The sequence below is a fragment of the Pinus tabuliformis genome, chromosome 1_2 (genome assembly GCF_031772625.1).
Source record: "Pinus tabuliformis cultivar Carrire ecotype Pingquan chromosome 1_2, CPIR1, whole genome shotgun sequence".
Classification (NCBI taxonomy): domain Eukaryota; kingdom Viridiplantae; phylum Streptophyta; class Pinopsida; order Pinales; family Pinaceae; genus Pinus; species Pinus tabuliformis.
The window spans coordinates 1,173,562,416-1,173,579,347 of NC_142298.1; positions in this window are offsets into that span (position 1 = coordinate 1,173,562,416).

The window sequence follows — 16,932 nt, forward strand, 5'->3', positions numbered from 1 at the left end:
GTTCGATGAACACCACAGATGAAAAGTCATGATGTGATTCGACGGGTCTTCACCTGGATTTCCATTGAATTTAGGAATGTCCGATGGAAGTTTATGCGGAATCGCTGGCCACCAAGAGGCATAAGCAATTGGATCATTAGTCAGCCGGTTTAGATCTGGTAATTCTAGAGTTGCTATAAAGGGCAACTGTTGGTTCAGGTTAGGCGAAGCATATCCCGGATAAGATGGTATCGCCTGAGCAATGGGTCTTTGCAGACCAACATAATGCTGACAACTTAGACAAGGTTGATGGGCATAACCATTATAGCATGGTTGCCCATTACTTACAAAGACTTGTTGCTCAGGTCCTTGATATGATTGTTGGAATGGCGGTTGTTGAGATTGAACCAGCTGTGGTTGTTGGACCATTTGTTGTTGACCAATACTGGATGATTGACCAAGATGAGGAGTCACAGTACTTGTTTGAGCCTGAGTCGCTCCAGATAAGGAGGCACTACCCTGAGGTTGTGATTGAGCCGCTGAGACAAGAGGTTGTTGTATTACAACAGGTAGCGCTTGTACTTGCAACGCATTCGCCATAGCAGGTGTGGTGGTAATATTCGACACAGGGTGTACTGGTTGCACTGAATATGCAACTCCTGATCGTTGAGGCAGTATTGGTACCCAACCGCTGGATGTAATTCCAGTTTGACCTGATCCTTGTTGTAAACTCTCATATGGTTGTTCTCTAGGAGGGAACAATGAAAGAGCATACTGCCCTCCACATGGTGGAAATCCAGTACTTAAAGGGAAAATTGGCCCTTGAAGACACATTGGATCAATTTGTTGAGTTTCAACATAAGAAGTACCAGATGACAATCCGGATGAAGAAATAGGAACTAACCATATTGTCGTCCCTGATTGGACTCCGGCTTGTTGTTGACAATTTGCCGGGACAGATGGTATACCAGCGAACATCGTTGGAGTAGCAGCAGGAGGCTCTGCTGCTGCTGTGTCGGACGACACAGTCCTAGATGTCGATGGTTGTTCAGACATATCTAGTCTATCCAAAAGATTTCTTAGCGATTCTACAGGAAATTCCACTTGTGGTGGACTAACTTCGAAGATCAACGAGGGAAGGGTGATGATTATTCCGCTTAAAATAAATTTTATAACGACGCTTTAAACACAACTTGCTTTTTCAGTTTTAAAGAGTCGAGAAAAAGCTAAAGATGACTCTAGTCTCCTTCGATGTTTTAACGAGCCCAAAGTGACAAATGCTCGGATGGACCTTTTCAGTTATAGAGTTTGAAAAAGGCCAAAAGAAACTGCTCTGGAGATCTAGGCAGAGGGTGTGCCAAACCTTTCGCGAAACCACAGAATACGTTTTACGGTACGGGTGGTCGATCTTCGTGAATGTTGTGTTCACTGCATCGCGATCAGTAGGGCGGCCGACACGGCTTCCTAAGGATAAAGGATAAATGCCTATAGGGGTCTCCCAATATATACGCGACGGTACGTGGGAGCACAAGTCCGTATTAGTGCCACCGACTCTCAGGAGGAATCACCCACCTTCGTCGAGATCGACAGTCACTATGTTTAACGACGCCGAAACACGTCTCTACCTAGACCTCTATGTGTTTGCGTTATGTTGCAAAGCGTTGTTATGTTCATTTAGTATATTTTAAGTTGATCTTTTTTAAAGTTTGCCTTTCAAGGTTCACCACGAGATGTATATGACAAATTCCTAAATGCAGCCTAAGATGAGAAGCAAGCTTTTTCAAATCTTTTTGACTGATGAAAATCTTAACTACTGAAGGAAAAGAAAGGCAAATCTTTTCACACAGATCATAGAGCACACACTAAAATGCAAATTTTCCTAAACCGTCAAGCACACAGTCAAATGCAAAATGCACAATGCATGTATTTTCTTTTCCCTTTCTTAATGTGGATGGATACAAAAAGAAAGTGGTTATATAACTTTGATTTCGATTTAAAGCGAAAGTAAACAAGCTTGTCCAAAATCAAAAGACACCTTAAGATTAACTTGCTTAATCACTGGAAATACATGAAATCAAACCAAACTAACGAAAGTAAAATGACTAACCAGCTATGGACAGCAAACAAGCTAACTCTTTAGACCAGCAAAACGCCTAACACAGGTTCAGATCTAAGAGGCCAAAAGCATGACTAGTTTACTTTTCGTTATGGGAAATTATAAATGAGCAAGAAATACAAAGAACAAGTACAATTTCGTTATATAACAGAGGCTGAATGATGGCAAGTAATATCGGTTTCAAAACAGGCACAAGACTGACACTTAGCAGCAAAACTAAGTGAAAGCAGGCAAGAGAAAGGAGGAAACCCCAAATGCACTAAGCAAATTTGGGTCAACGCAGGCTCTACACAGTCAAACTGGCTCTCAGCGCAGGTAGCCAATTCGGGACCTGCGTTGCAAAGCAGGTAGCCTGTGTACTACCTGCTCTGGAAAACGAGAGTTGCGTTTTCACAGTTTCCGGGTCATAATTTCCTAAAAAATGCACGGTTTTTGCTCAAATCAGAAGCATTCAGTCAAGCACACTCAAAGGGATGATTTAGAAGGTGCAAATCTATCACTAAGAGCTTACAAGGATCCTTGTAGATCAGCTATTCAAATCATGAATTTGCTCAGAAAATGAGCAAGAGTAGCTGCCCTCTACTTCGCTTTTTATATAGTCAAAAGCTTTTCGATTTGGTACTCTTTTGTTCAGGAAATGAATAGCAAAAATACTACAAACACAATCAAACGGATACGATCCCCAGTATGGTCGCCAGTTTGTTGTAGGGAAAAGTATCCGACTCGGATGACCCTAACCCACTCTAAGGGTGACAGTTCCTTAGCAACAACTGTAAAGCAAACTACTGAAGGTTTTCTTCTTTATGAAAGCAAAAGAGAATGGAAGAAGCACTAACCGTTGCCTTGCGCTTAATGTCGAATCCAAACTCTCCTCTTTGGCCGCTTGCTCCTAGCTCTTTGTCCTTCTGCTCGCCCAGCTACAATGAGATCCTGCAAAACAACAAAGAAGGAAACTACAAGAGGCATGCAATCATAACTGGTTCATGGATTAGTGTAAACCAAACATGCAATCATCACAATATACAATTGAAACAAGAGCACATAGAAGAACCTCAATAGCTTTTATTAATGAAGAAATAAAGGTTCTGAGAGGATTACAACCATTGCAGGCTCCAACCCAGCAACACCTCCCAGCAGAAAGAATTGCTCTTCTTCACCTCTCTCAAACAATCACCCAATAACTCAAGAATGAAACCAACAACATATCATTACTTTGCACAAAATTCCCCCCTCTTGAGCTCATAGGAGAGAGCTCAATATATAGATGAATTGAGAAAGGATGAGTCAGCTTGCAACTGATGTGTAGCTGCCTTGTGTCCTCTCTCTCTTCAGTTAATCTTTAGTTGATCTTCAGTTCTTGAGTCCACTTGGTGAACCTTGCTTCCACTTGGAGAAACAAAGCCTCTGACTCATCACAAGGCGAAATACCTGATCCAAGTGTCATTTTTGGAAGATTCCAAAGCAATGACTCACTATGCCACATGTCCAAACTCGCCCAACGCAGGTGGGCTTTGTTCTGCCTGCTTTGCAACGCAGGTACACCATGGAGCAGTTGTGTTTCAGTGCAGAAACCCAGTGGAGCACCTGCTTTGATTTCAGGATTGCTTGTTTTTGAGTGTTTTCAGGTGGAGAACTGATCTGAGAGCTGTTGGTTTGCTGACCTTGTTCCTCTAGGGGTAGGAACATCATGTTTAAGGAACTTTGGATCCCTTGGATTATTGACAATTCATGCTTGTTGTTGTAAGGCACAAAATTGTCTATAACACTACCTTGACTTAATGTCCTCCTATGGGGTATCTTGCTTGTGATCAAACCTAAAACCCTAGGTCTTGTATGGATCCAACCTCGTCCTCTCAACTTTAGCATCATCCACCTTAAAAGAAATTTCATATTTCAAAGAGTTGGTTGAGTGGTCCTTCACCATATTGGAAATATTTATTTTAGGACAACTAATCTCATTATATCATCTCAAAATCCTAGATCCTCATTTCGATATTTAGGTCTTTCTTGGAGAGTCATTAAGCTTCATTGAAGCAAGTGAGCCTCACATTGAGCCTATCCTTTGAACGAGCCTTGGAAATCATTATAAACCTAATACTTAACCCTTTTATCCTTAGTGTTTTCCATCATTTTAGGACTCCTCCCATTAGTGAAATTCTGTAAAGAGAAAGGGACACCGACTGAGGTGAGAATGAATCTTTGTCCCATTGTTGTCATTTGGTCTAGTAGTTGTCCCTTAGGTACCCCTCCTAGGAGACCCTGCTAGATCGCGTGAAAACATTTTTGGCATCGGTTTAGGGTAAGAAGTAGGTATACTTCACCTATGAATCATTGAGTAATTGATTCATTGGCAACATTATAAATATTCCTCTTGCGATTCCATTCATTGTCAAATCGCCTAGTTTGCTTGAAGAAGACATCATTCCTCCATTGATTTATTAGAACTAACATTCTCCCTGAATTTGAATACGTTGGAAACACAATTGTTAAAATGGATGCCAATGCCAACCATAATCAAAACCAACCCAAGATCCCAAGAAGCAAAAAGCTCCTTGCTAGTCTTTCTAGACCTTTGAATTTGAGTGACAACCCTAATCCTTTGCCTGAAAAATATCATGAATAGTTACCCAAGAATGTTGTTAAAAGTGCCCATGATCATATAGATGATATCTTCTGGGTGCTTACCGCAAGGGGTATTAAGGATGATGATGTGATAATGATGCTATTTGCTTTATCCTTTGAGGGGCATGTAAGGGAATGGTATCTTAGTCTCCCTCCTGGTAGCATAGATGACTTTGACAAATTTGAAGATGCCTTTATGAAAATATGGTCATTTGATGCTGAAGGGGATTTTAACCTTGAGAAGTTTTACCACATAAAGAAAGGCAATGAAGATATTAGGGAGTTTATCCAAAAGTTTGATAAGATTATTAGGGATATTCTTGATCACCTTAAACCTCATGATGCGCTTATACTTGAAAATTCACTAAGGCTATTGGAGGACACCTAACATATCAACTAAAGGATAAAAAGCCTAAAACTCTTTTTATAGATGAGGAATGACCTATTATAGAGTTTTGTGAACCCAACATTTCAGACTACCAAGTGAGTCCATCATCAGGGGATGCATCAATAGATATTCACCAGATTTTAATGATTTATCCAAGAGCTCTATTTAGGGTATATATAGGTTTTTAAAGAAAAGATATATGAAATTTGGTCGGCCATTATCTTATTAATTTTTCATTTATTATTATTATTTGATTAATTTATTGATTTTTTTAATTAATTAGTTAATTGATAAGATTAAAGGGATAAATTAATTAATTAATTTTATTATCTATTGAATTAATTATTATGTTTATTAATTTTATATAAAATTAATTATTTAAATAATTTGTTTAGTTAATTCATTAATTTGTTTAGATGATTAATTAATTTATTTGATTAATTAGTTAAAATGATAGATTAATTAATTAATTTTATTATTTATTATTTATTAATATGTTTATTAATTATTAATTTGATTAATTAATTAATTAATTAATTAATGAGGTAAGGGGATAAATTAATTGATAAATTTTTATTATTCATTGATTTAATTATTATTATTATTATTATTTTAATGTAAAATTAATTTTTAATTAATTTTTTTAAAAGATTCATTGATTTGTTTGATTAATTAACTAATTTGTTTGATTAATTAATTAAAAGAATTAATTAATTTTATTATATTATTTATTAATATGTTTATTAATTTAATTTTATGTATTTATTTCTTTGATTAATTATTTATATATTTTATTTGATTAATTTATTTTATTGATTAATTAATTTAATTTAATTAATTGATTGATTAATTGTTATTTAATAAATTAATAAATTAATAACTTAATTAATTAATTGATGAATTAATTAATAAATTAATAACCTAATAATGAGTTATTTATTGATTTTTTAGGATTTTGAAGTAAAGGTTTCCACGTGTTGCTTAGCTTTAATCCATCGTCCCGGTTCAGGGTATTTCGCTCTAGATAATCTTAATTTCTGGAACTCTGATGCGCTGTCCATCATGTCCCTTCCATGGTAGGACTTGATGTTGTTAAATAATGAATCCATACAGGTGAGGATTGTTTTATAGATGAGGAATGACCTGTTATAGAGTTTGGTGAACCCAACGTTTCAAACTACCGAGTGAGTCCATCATCAAGGGATGCATCAATAGATATTCACCAGATTTTAATGATTTATCCAAGAGCTCTATTTAGGGTATATATAGGTTTTTAAAGAAAAGATATATGAAATTTGGTCGGCCATTATCTTATTAATTTTTCATTTATTATTATTATTTGATTAATTTATTAATTTGTTTAATTAATTAGTTAATTGATAAGATTAAAGGGAGAAATTAATAATTAATTTTATTATCTATTGAATTAATTATTATGTTTATTAATTTTATATAAAATTAATTATTTAAATAATTTGTTTAGTTAATTCATTAATTTGTTTGGATGATTAATTAATTTATCTGATTAATTACTTAAAAGAATAGATTAATTAATTAATTTTATTATTTATTATTTATTATTTATTAATATGTTTATTATTTATTAATTTATTAGTTTGATTAATTAATTAATGAGGTAAGGGGATAAATTAATTGTTAATTTTTTATTATTCATTGATTTATTTATTTTTAATTATTATTATTATTATTATTATTTCTAGAGGAATCATCCCATTGGCTACCTCTATAATCTCTAGCGGGGGACGCCCAGGCCGCCTTGAACGTCCCTTGGTATTCTTGGGGTTTGAACTCGTGACCTGCATAGCTGCACGAACGACTTAGCAAATCGTTCGCTTGCCACTAGACCAAACCCTCACGACCATTATATATATATATATATATATATATATATATATATATATATATATATATATATATATATATATATATATATGTAAAATTAATTTTTAATTAATTAATTAATTGATGAATTAATTAATAAATTAATAACCTAACAATGAGTTATTTATTGATTTTTTAGGATTTCAAGTAAAGGTTTCCACGTGTTGCTTAGCTTTAATCCATCATCCCGGTTCAGGTTATTTCGCTCTGGATAATCTTAATTTCTGGTACTCTGATGCACTGTCCATCATGTCCCTAAAACTCTTGCTAAGGCCAAAGAAATTGTCATTGAGGTTGAGAAAAACTTGAATGTTTCCAAAATTGAGATGTTTGAACATCCTAGTATAAGTTATAAGCTAAGAAGAGAAAGTCCAAGGATCAAGTTGAGGAATCCCTAGTCATGTCCCTTAATAAACTTGAAAAAATATCCAAGGACATGAAATATAGGGATAGGTTACATTTGAACAAGCTCACGACTCTTCAAAAGGCTCAAAAGTCAAGTTTTATTCCCAAGAATAAGCCTTTTGTCAAGTGATCCGGATTTAAACGGGAACGCAACAAATTACAGAGATAACCATATACACAGAGATGCAGTGGAAATAATACTTCATTTCATTAATGGAAAATACTGAAATATGCTTACAAACAGAAATGGAAATAAACTAGCTAGGGCGATGGTAGCTTATCTCTGAGAAGAGATGTGATGGCTACATGCCTCTGAACTGTGTTACAATGAGGCTCGAAGGCCTATTTATTGTTGAGAAACAATGGAAAACCCTTAACATTCCAAAACCTAACCCTAGGAGATGAAACACCAAACTGTGGGCCCCGTTTGGGGGTAAGTTGGTACATCAACTTCCCGGGGTCGTAACTTTGGCATATGATCTCCGTTTGACGCGTACAATAGCTCATTAGAAAGATCTATCCGAGCACTATCATTGTTGGAACGGGCAACACCAGTCCATTCCATGGACTCGTGTTGCCCTCGAATTCCCCAAAAAACGTCGTTTAGGGCCTCAAAACGGCTCCGGAAGTTCAGGACCCGAAAAACTGCTAAAAATAGTAAGTTGTGCTACAATTAAGGAAACTGAAAATGCTGAGAAAGAAAATGGTGGGGGTCCAGGTGGACTTGGCAGGTGGCCACCAATATCCACCTGGATCATTCCTCCCCCCTTAGGAAGCAATGGTCCCCATTGCGTTGAGCTCCTCCATGAGATGAGGAAACTTCTGCTGAACTTGTTCCCTGGTGAGCCACTTGCCCTGCTGAAGGAGTTGGCCCGCTTTGACAACTCGATACAGTTGGATATTCTGTTGGCGAGTGTTCTTGATCTGTGTGTCCATGATCCGATCAGTTGCAGCTTGTTCCATGCAATCTGGATTTAATTCTGTGGGTTTGAGCTGTTCTGCAATGTCGGATGTGTCTAGCAATGGTGGAAAGTATGGCCGAAGGCGGTCCACATTGAATACTGGGTGCAGGCCAAGGAATGGGGGAATGCTGAGCTCAAATGCATTGTCTCCCATAGCCTTAGTAATGGTGTAAGGACCATATCGGAGTGGTCTCAATTTCCGATAGGCTCCAGTAAGGCGTTCCTTTTGCAAATGCAACCAGACTTTGTCGCCCACCTGAAACTTGTGTGGCACCCGATGTTGATCATGTCGCTGCTTGTACTTGGCATTTGATTTCTCAAGAATGTCATGGACCTGCTGGCGAATATGTTGGATGCGCTCAATGAAGCTGGTGGCCTTATCTGTTTCGGACTGGACATGAGCTGAATTCATGTGAGTAGCTGCAAGTGGCATGGCCACATCAATGGGGCATAGTGGCTGGAATCCCAAACCCACCTGAAAAGGGCTATGGCCAGTGGAGCTGTGAAGAGCTCGGTTGTAGCTGTGCTGAACGTAGGGGAGGCTCTCGTCCCATGTGCGTGGATGCTTTGAGTTATACATGCGCAGAATGTGCACAATCATCCTATTGACAACCTCTGTCTGGCCATCAGTTTGAGGATGGAAGGCTGTGGACTTCGTGAGTTTGGTGTCCAGCATTGACCAGAGACTGGACCAAAAGGTGTTGAGAAACCGACTGTCCCGATCTGAGATGATAGATTGTGGGATCCCAAAGTGCACCCACACTCGTTCAAAGAAGAGTTTAGCAGTGGCTTCTGCTGTGATATTCTTCTTGCAGGCCATCATAATGGCCATCTTTGAGAACCTGTCGACGACCACAAAAACACAGTCATTTCCATGCTTAGTGGAAGGAAGGCCTGACATGTAATCCATGGAGATGGATTCCCAAGGTCGACTAGGGGTAGGCAACGGGGTATAGAGGCCTTGCTTCTTAATGGTCGGTTTGGCAATGGCACAGGCAGTACATGATCGGATGTACTTCCCAACATCCTGTCGAAGATTCGGCCAATAGAAATAGTTTTGCAGTACTGCCACTGTTTTCTCGACCCCGAAATGCCCAGCAGCCCGACTGTAGTGTGCTTCCCAAATCATCTTGGCACGCTCGCTTGAAGGAACACAAAGGTGACCGAGGTGGCATAATAGGGCATCCTGGAGGTGAAAATCTGCAACCTGCCGACCCTCCAAGAGTGTCTGGTATGTGTGGCCGAATTCTGGGTCGCTTTTGTAGAGAAGTGGCCAATCAGAAGTCTCGTGCCCGCAAGAGTTGAGCACGGTGGTTAGCGCCATGATCGGTGGTCGACTGAGGCAATCTGCAACATTATTGGTGCTGCCCTTTTTATACTTGATATTCAAGTGAAACTGTTGCAGGTATGTAGACCACTTCTGATGGCGATCATTCTGCAATTTCCCTTGGGTCTGTATGAACTGCAGAGGTCGGTGGTCTGTGTGGATGACCGTTTCCTTCCCCAAAATGTAATGCTTCCATTGTCGGCAGGCCTGTACAATGGAATACATCTCTTTATCATAAGTGGGGTACTTCCGGACTGTGTCTGAAAGTGTTTCACTGTGATATGCCACTGGATGTCCATGTTGAGTAAGGACTGCCCCAATAGCATAGTCAGAGGCATCTGTCTCGACCTCAAATGGTTGTTGTAAATCTGGTAACGCGAGCACTGGTGCCGTGCAGAGGCGATCCTTCAACTCCCTGAATGCCTTCTGTTGAGATTCAGACCAAAAGAATTTTGCTTTCGCCCCGCCCTTGGTGACTTGACTCAAGGGCCAAGAAATATGAGAAAATCCCAACACAAACCTGCGGTAGAAGTTGGCAAGACCTAGAAAGCTGCGGAGCTCTGTTAGAGTGGTTGGAGAGGGCCAATCCCGAATGACTTGGACCTTGGCTGGATCGACATGCACCCCCTGTTCATCAATGATGTATCCCAGATACTGAACCTCGGTCATGCCAAAAGTGCATTTCTCCAAATTGGCACATAGCTTGTGTTGCCGCAGTGTTTGGAGAACCTGTCGGATGTGGTGGAGGTGCTCTTCCCAACTCTGGCTGAAGATCAGAATGTCATCCAAGTATACTACTACAAAGGAGTTGGTGAATGGCCGCAAGATGTCATCCATTAGCCTCATAAAGGTTGCAGGAGCATTCGTCAATCCGAAAGGCATGACCAACCATTCGAAGAGGCCCTCCTTGGATTTGAAGGCAGTCTTCCACACATCTGAGGGTTCAATTGGTACCTGGTGATATCCTGACTTCAGATCGATCTTGCTGAAATATTTCGCCCCCTTTAGTTGGTCTAGGAGGTCATCAATCCGTGGGATCGGGTACCTATTACGGACAGTGATCTTGTTCAGCGCCCGATAGTCAATACAGAGTCTCCACGTCCCATCCTTCTTCTGTACCAACACTATCGGGCTCCCACAGGGCGAAGAACTCGGACGGATGTGACCTTTCTGCAGGAGCTCCTGAATCTGCCTCTTGATTTCATTGTTCTCCAGAACGGAGCGCCGATAAATTGGTCCATTGGGTAGCGGCGCACTTGGGGTCAGATCGATGGAGTGCTTGACTTGACAGTGCAGAGGAACCCCTGCCGGGGAGGTGAAGATGTCTTCGTACTCCTCCACAATCTTGTCCATCTGTAGCTGCCGTGCAGAGGGACCCCGTTTGGAGGCCGCGGCCACTGTCTTCTTCTTCCCTTGAGGGCGTATCATCAGGAAAACAAATTTCCTGGTTTTGGAAATGATCTTACTGCATTGTTTTGCAGTAATCAAAGAGATGGCGGCAGGTGGTGCTACCTCTGGTATCCTGAACAACTTATTTCCCAATGTAATAATAACAGCACGGGGCCTTGATTCATACACAGCATGTCGCTTCCACAAGTATGGTTGTCCTAGTAATACATCACAAACTTCAAGGGGAGCAATGTCACACAATACCTCATCCGTGAAGGGCTTGATGTTGTATGGAAGGCGACACTGCTGGCTCACGCGAAGATCTCGCCCTTGGTGAAGCCACCCAATGGTGTATGGTTGTGGATGTGCTGTGGTCGGTAAGCCCAACCGCTTCACGACCTCTGCCGAAATGAGGTTCTTTTGACTCCCGCTATCAACAATGAACTGTATCGGGGAGCCCTTTACCCACATCTGGGAGTGGAAGAGACGCTCCTCCTCCTCTGGATCTTCGGGTTCATTTTTCTGGATCTTTGCGGTAGCAACAGTGGCGCTGGGATCCGCATCAATGATCTGCTTCCCTTTTTCATACCCCTTATCGGGTTCTGACTCAGAGTCGGAACATGCATCTGATTCTGAAACCTTTAGCTCAGCCACCAGTGACTGCTTGGCCCGACACTCACTTGTGTTGTGAGTGGAGCTCTTATGGAACTCGCACCATTTTCCAGTGTCCTTTCTCGGCTTCGCGGCGTTGCTCTTTTCTTGCAGCTTCGGCTGGTTGTCTTGGGCTGTCCCGCCTTGGCTTTGTCCTTTGTTCTGTGGTTTAGGGGCACCTTTCCCCTGCTTTGGATTCGCAGATCCAAAGTCTCGCTTCTTTTGTTTAAACTTTTGCTCGACCTTGACGGCATACCGGTATGCTGCGCCGAGCGAGGGGATGTTTAGGAACTGTATTTCTTCCTGGATGTACTTGTGCAGGAAGCCACGGTATTTGAGTATCAAATGTTGCTCCGAATCCTTGATACCCAACTTTGTGCGAAGGGTATGGAAAAGATTGGTGAACTCCGGCATGTCTTGGTCCCTTCCCTGCCGCAGCGTGGTCCACTTTATGTATTCATCCTCATAGCTTCCGACAGGGTAGTACTGCTCCTTGATGGCATCCCGGAACGAATCCCAGGTGGGTGCGGCTGAAAATAGTGAGCCAGTACTTTCATCCTTCTGCTCGCAGTAGGTTTCCCACCAGTCCTTGACGTGGGGGGCTGCTTTGAGAAGAGCAAAAACAATCTTTTCCCGACTCGAAAATTCATGAACAGAAAAATAACCCTCTAGCAGATTTAACCATTTATCTACGGCATCGGCGTCTATCTGACCCTCGAATATGGGGATTTCAAAATTAACTTGTACCTTAAAGGGTGTGGCGTTTCCAGAGGAGCTGCTGGAAGCCGATGCGCCGCTTCTGGGTAGCCGCTGAAGGATCTGCACAAAGCTGTCCATCATCGCGTTCCGTTGTCGCTCGAGCACTTCTTCGAGCAAGATTTTGATGGGATCTCCTGCCCCCTCGTCTTTCTTCTCGTCCGCCATGGGAGGCCGTCGGGATTTGCGAGGCTGGTCTTGCAAAGGTTCAACCAGTTCAAGCCCTAACTCCTTATATCCCGACCTTGTTGGGGACATGCAAAGAAAAACAGAGAAAAAGCAGACCGCTCTGATACCACTGATCCGGATTTAAACAGGAACGCAACAAATTACAGAGATAACCATATACACAGAGATTCAGCGGAAATAATACTTCATTTCATTAATGGAAAATACTGAAATATGCTTACAAACAGAAATGGAAATAAACTAGCTAGGGCGATGGTAGCTTATCTCTGAGAAGAGATGTGATGGCTACATGCCTCTGAACTGTGTTACAATGAGGCTCGAAGGCCTATTTATTGTTGAGAAACAATGGAAAAACCCTTAACATTCCAAAACCTAACCCTAGGAGATGAAACGCCAAACTGTGGGCCCCGTTTGGGGGTAAGTTGGTACATCAACTTCCCTGGGTCGTAACTTTGGCATATGATCTCCGTTTGACACATACAATAACTCATTAGAAAGATCTATCCGAGCACTATCATTGTTGGAACGGGCAACACCAGTCCATTCCATGGACTCGTGTTGCCCTCGAATTCCCCAAAAAATGTCGTTTAGGGCCTCAAAACGGCTCCGGAAGTTCAGGACCCGAAAAACTACTAAAAATAGTAAGTTGTGCTACAATTAAGGAAACTGAAAATGCTGAGAAAGAAAATGGTGGGGGTCCAGGTGGACTTGGCAGGTGGCCACCAATATCCACCTGGATCATCAAGAAAGCTAATGATGAAGGCAAGCGGGGTCCACCCGAGGTTCCTAACACTTTGGCCCCATCCCATGCTTTGGAACAAGGAGAATCATCTTCCGAAGATGAGCAAAGTTACAATGAAGAAAGTGAAGATGAGGAGGGTGACAAACAAATGAATATAGTTTAAAGCGAAGCCTTCAACATTATGTTAGGTGACACATACACTCATCCTATGATTAGTGAAGTGACACTCAAGGATGAAAAGTATGGTGGTGGAAGATTCAAAAGGGTCCAATACTCAAGAAAGAATGATAATAACCCTTCCACAAGCTCCAAGGAATTGAAAGAGAAGGAACCTATTCCTAAGCAATCTCTTCCTAATAAAACTCCTCCAAAGGAGCCCCGAATAAAGATGCCATCAAAACTTATCCTCTTAAGAGGAGACCAAAGTGAATAGGAAGACAAATCTTGTCTTGCGGACAAGACAAGATCTCCATAGAATCAATGATTGAATCTAGTAACAAATAAACAAACTGGTAAATCTTTCCTTAGGTCAATTCTATTGAATGATAAGAAGGAGTAATGGAGTATGAAATCTATACCTTTCAAATGAAATTCCTGTTGAAGATCCTTGCTATGGTTTGATGCAACTTCCCAATGCTCAGAATTCGGACGTGCAAATACACTAATAAACACAAGATCAAAGACATATGATATATAAATGATTCAATACAACCTATACCATTGATCAAGGAGACTAGTACCTAATATGATAACCAATGGAAAATGAAGGTAAACATCCAATATATCAGATCCAATGGACAATATAGTGACAAATAAATAATCTTTTTTATTATAATTGAATGAAAAGGAGAGATACAACACAGCCTTGATGTTGACAAATATCCTTACAATAGTCTCCAATCCTTCCTTAAGTGACAAGTGTTGGACAATTAGCAATGTCTAGATGGTTGATGGCACTCACTATGTTGGCATTGATGTCAAATGGACTAGCACTAAGGATAGAGGTAACACTTGTCGACATTCATGAGCATGTTGTTCATGGGTAGTCCCATGGTTGCTGCAGTATTCTGTAGAGAATCATCGCAGTAGCAAGCCTACTGGAGGAGCCATAAAAATATGACTATGATGGCCAGGGAGTCCCAAAATTTGGAGGTATTTTTACCCCATGTGTTTAGTTCAGTTGTTCTTGGTTATGGCATAATTAGATAATGCTCTAGAAGATATTTCCAATGTTATGTTGGGTTCTAGAAAAGACCTTCTAGATCAAAAGTTATAGCGAGTTAAAGTTGGCAGACATAAGCTCATTCACTCAAGACTTAGGTAGTTTTTGAACTAAGGTTGGGACTTAGGTGAGTTGGGCCTAGTCAAAGGTCGGGCCACATAACATAGTTAGTAGAATAACAAAGCCCTGATCCCCCTGACCCTCGACCTATGTGGGACTAGCTCCAAGTTGGTAGTCGGTCAAGTTGGGAGTTGGGTCTAGTCAGACTAGGCAGAGGTTGCGCTATGCAGCAAAGTTTAGATAGAAGATTGAAGCCCCGAATCCTGACCCCCGACATGTGTGGGACTTAGTACAGGTAAACAAATGGCATAATGCGATTGGCTCATGGTGGTGTGTTAACAATAACGTGGTAGATGATGTTAGCATGACGTGGGAATACAAAGGACACGTGGCATACAATTTCAAAATTTTTGGATGGCCTAGTGGACCAAATTTAGGTGACATGTTTCACCATACAGAAGGAGACATGTGGCACAGATGATGTCAACATGACATAAACTAACGATGTGGAAAAATATCAAAGTTTGTGCCAAGGGTTTGTTTTGTGAAGTAATTCCCGTGTATTCAGTGGTCGTCATTGAATGGATAGAACATGCCCAAAATAGTGGAAAAGGTACCTAGTTGGACCTACGAGCAAGTTGGAGGGTGAGGCTAATACAGGCGCACAAGCAAGAAAATCAGGCCAACTCAAGACCTCCCGACCAACATTGGAAGGCGTGCTCAGGAATTAGTTTCACATGGTCTTCCTTTGTTATTGGTGACTTTATTATCTGTGGTAGAGGATTAGAGATGGTGCCAATGTTAATGGCGACTTTAGAGAACATAAACAAGGCAACAAGGACCTTGGATTACATAGAAAATTTAATGGCCCTGGCTCAAATGAAAAATAGCTTTCCCCGATATTTTTTGCACGCCATGAAGAATTAAATGAAAAGATGACTTCAGCGCAGAAGAGATTGACTTGAAAAAAGAAAGCCATGCTTGAGGTATAAGTTGTTCATTGGGATCAATTTCTAAGCCTGGAATCCCTCTTCAGAGTGCACGATTTTACTAAGAATTAATTCTCAGTATAGGGAATCACTTAGAAGATCATCCTCTGCATTAAATCAACTGTCGTGACTAAGAACACAAGTTACAACAGAATGGGGAGCCTTGTTGAAGTGTGCAAGCAACCTAATTGAGCAACAACAAACCATACCATGTTGTAGCACACTATCGGGTACATAGATAACAGAGACAACATTGGTCAAAACGTAGTAGAGGAACAAAACTAAGGAGAGAAGTTATGTAATGCGGGGAATGCAAAATCATTGAGAGTTAAAAAATGCAATACTTTGGGTGTCTGACTGAGCTAAGTGTCACTGAGAGACGTTGTATCATAGGGTCGAGACCTGATTTGGTTGAGAAACAGAGAGCATAATTCGAAGGAGAACTAGGGAGCTGGAAGAAAGAAACTAGTACTGGAGTAGACCACATTTGTATTTTTATGTATATGCATTTGCCTTTGTTTTTAGTTTGAAATTGGTGTGAAAAGTAGAACAGTAGCTAGAGCGGGTAGTTGTCTGCATTCATAAGAGGTTAGTGCCTCTTGGCAAGTAGTGGCTTGCTATCATAAGGGGATTGAGGCCTCTTGTGAGTGGGTTCTCACAAAAAAATTGATCTAATTAAGTAGGTGCTTAATTTACATCACAACAACAAACAAGTTGGTGGTTTTATCCCTTTGGGTTTCCATGTAAAAAAAATTGTGTCAATATGTATATGTTGCTCATGTGATGGATTATATGTACATGTGGACGCCTTATATTGTTGTTCATTTTTATTGTGTATGAATTCCCTCACAAGTATCTGACAATAGTGAAAAGAATTAAAGACTTATACTTAAAGTTTTAAGAACGTCACTATTATTAAGTCACACCACCCCCCACCTCCCCTTAGTAATTTTTTATTCCAACAATTGGTATAAGAGCCAGGTTCCTCCAGGAAAAACTTAACCATTGGAAGGTAGATCCATAAGGAATTATGTCTAGACAATAGAGTCAGGATGCTTACTAAAGCAATATACTAGTCTTTGATGGGACACACTATGCCTTTTGGAAAGTTAGAATGGAAGTCTATCTTATGTCCCTAGGAGTATATGTTTGAAGCTTAGTTTCAGTATACTATGTTGTCTTTGATGTCCCTCCCGCAGACGCAGATGGTAAGAATGTGTATGCAAACAATGC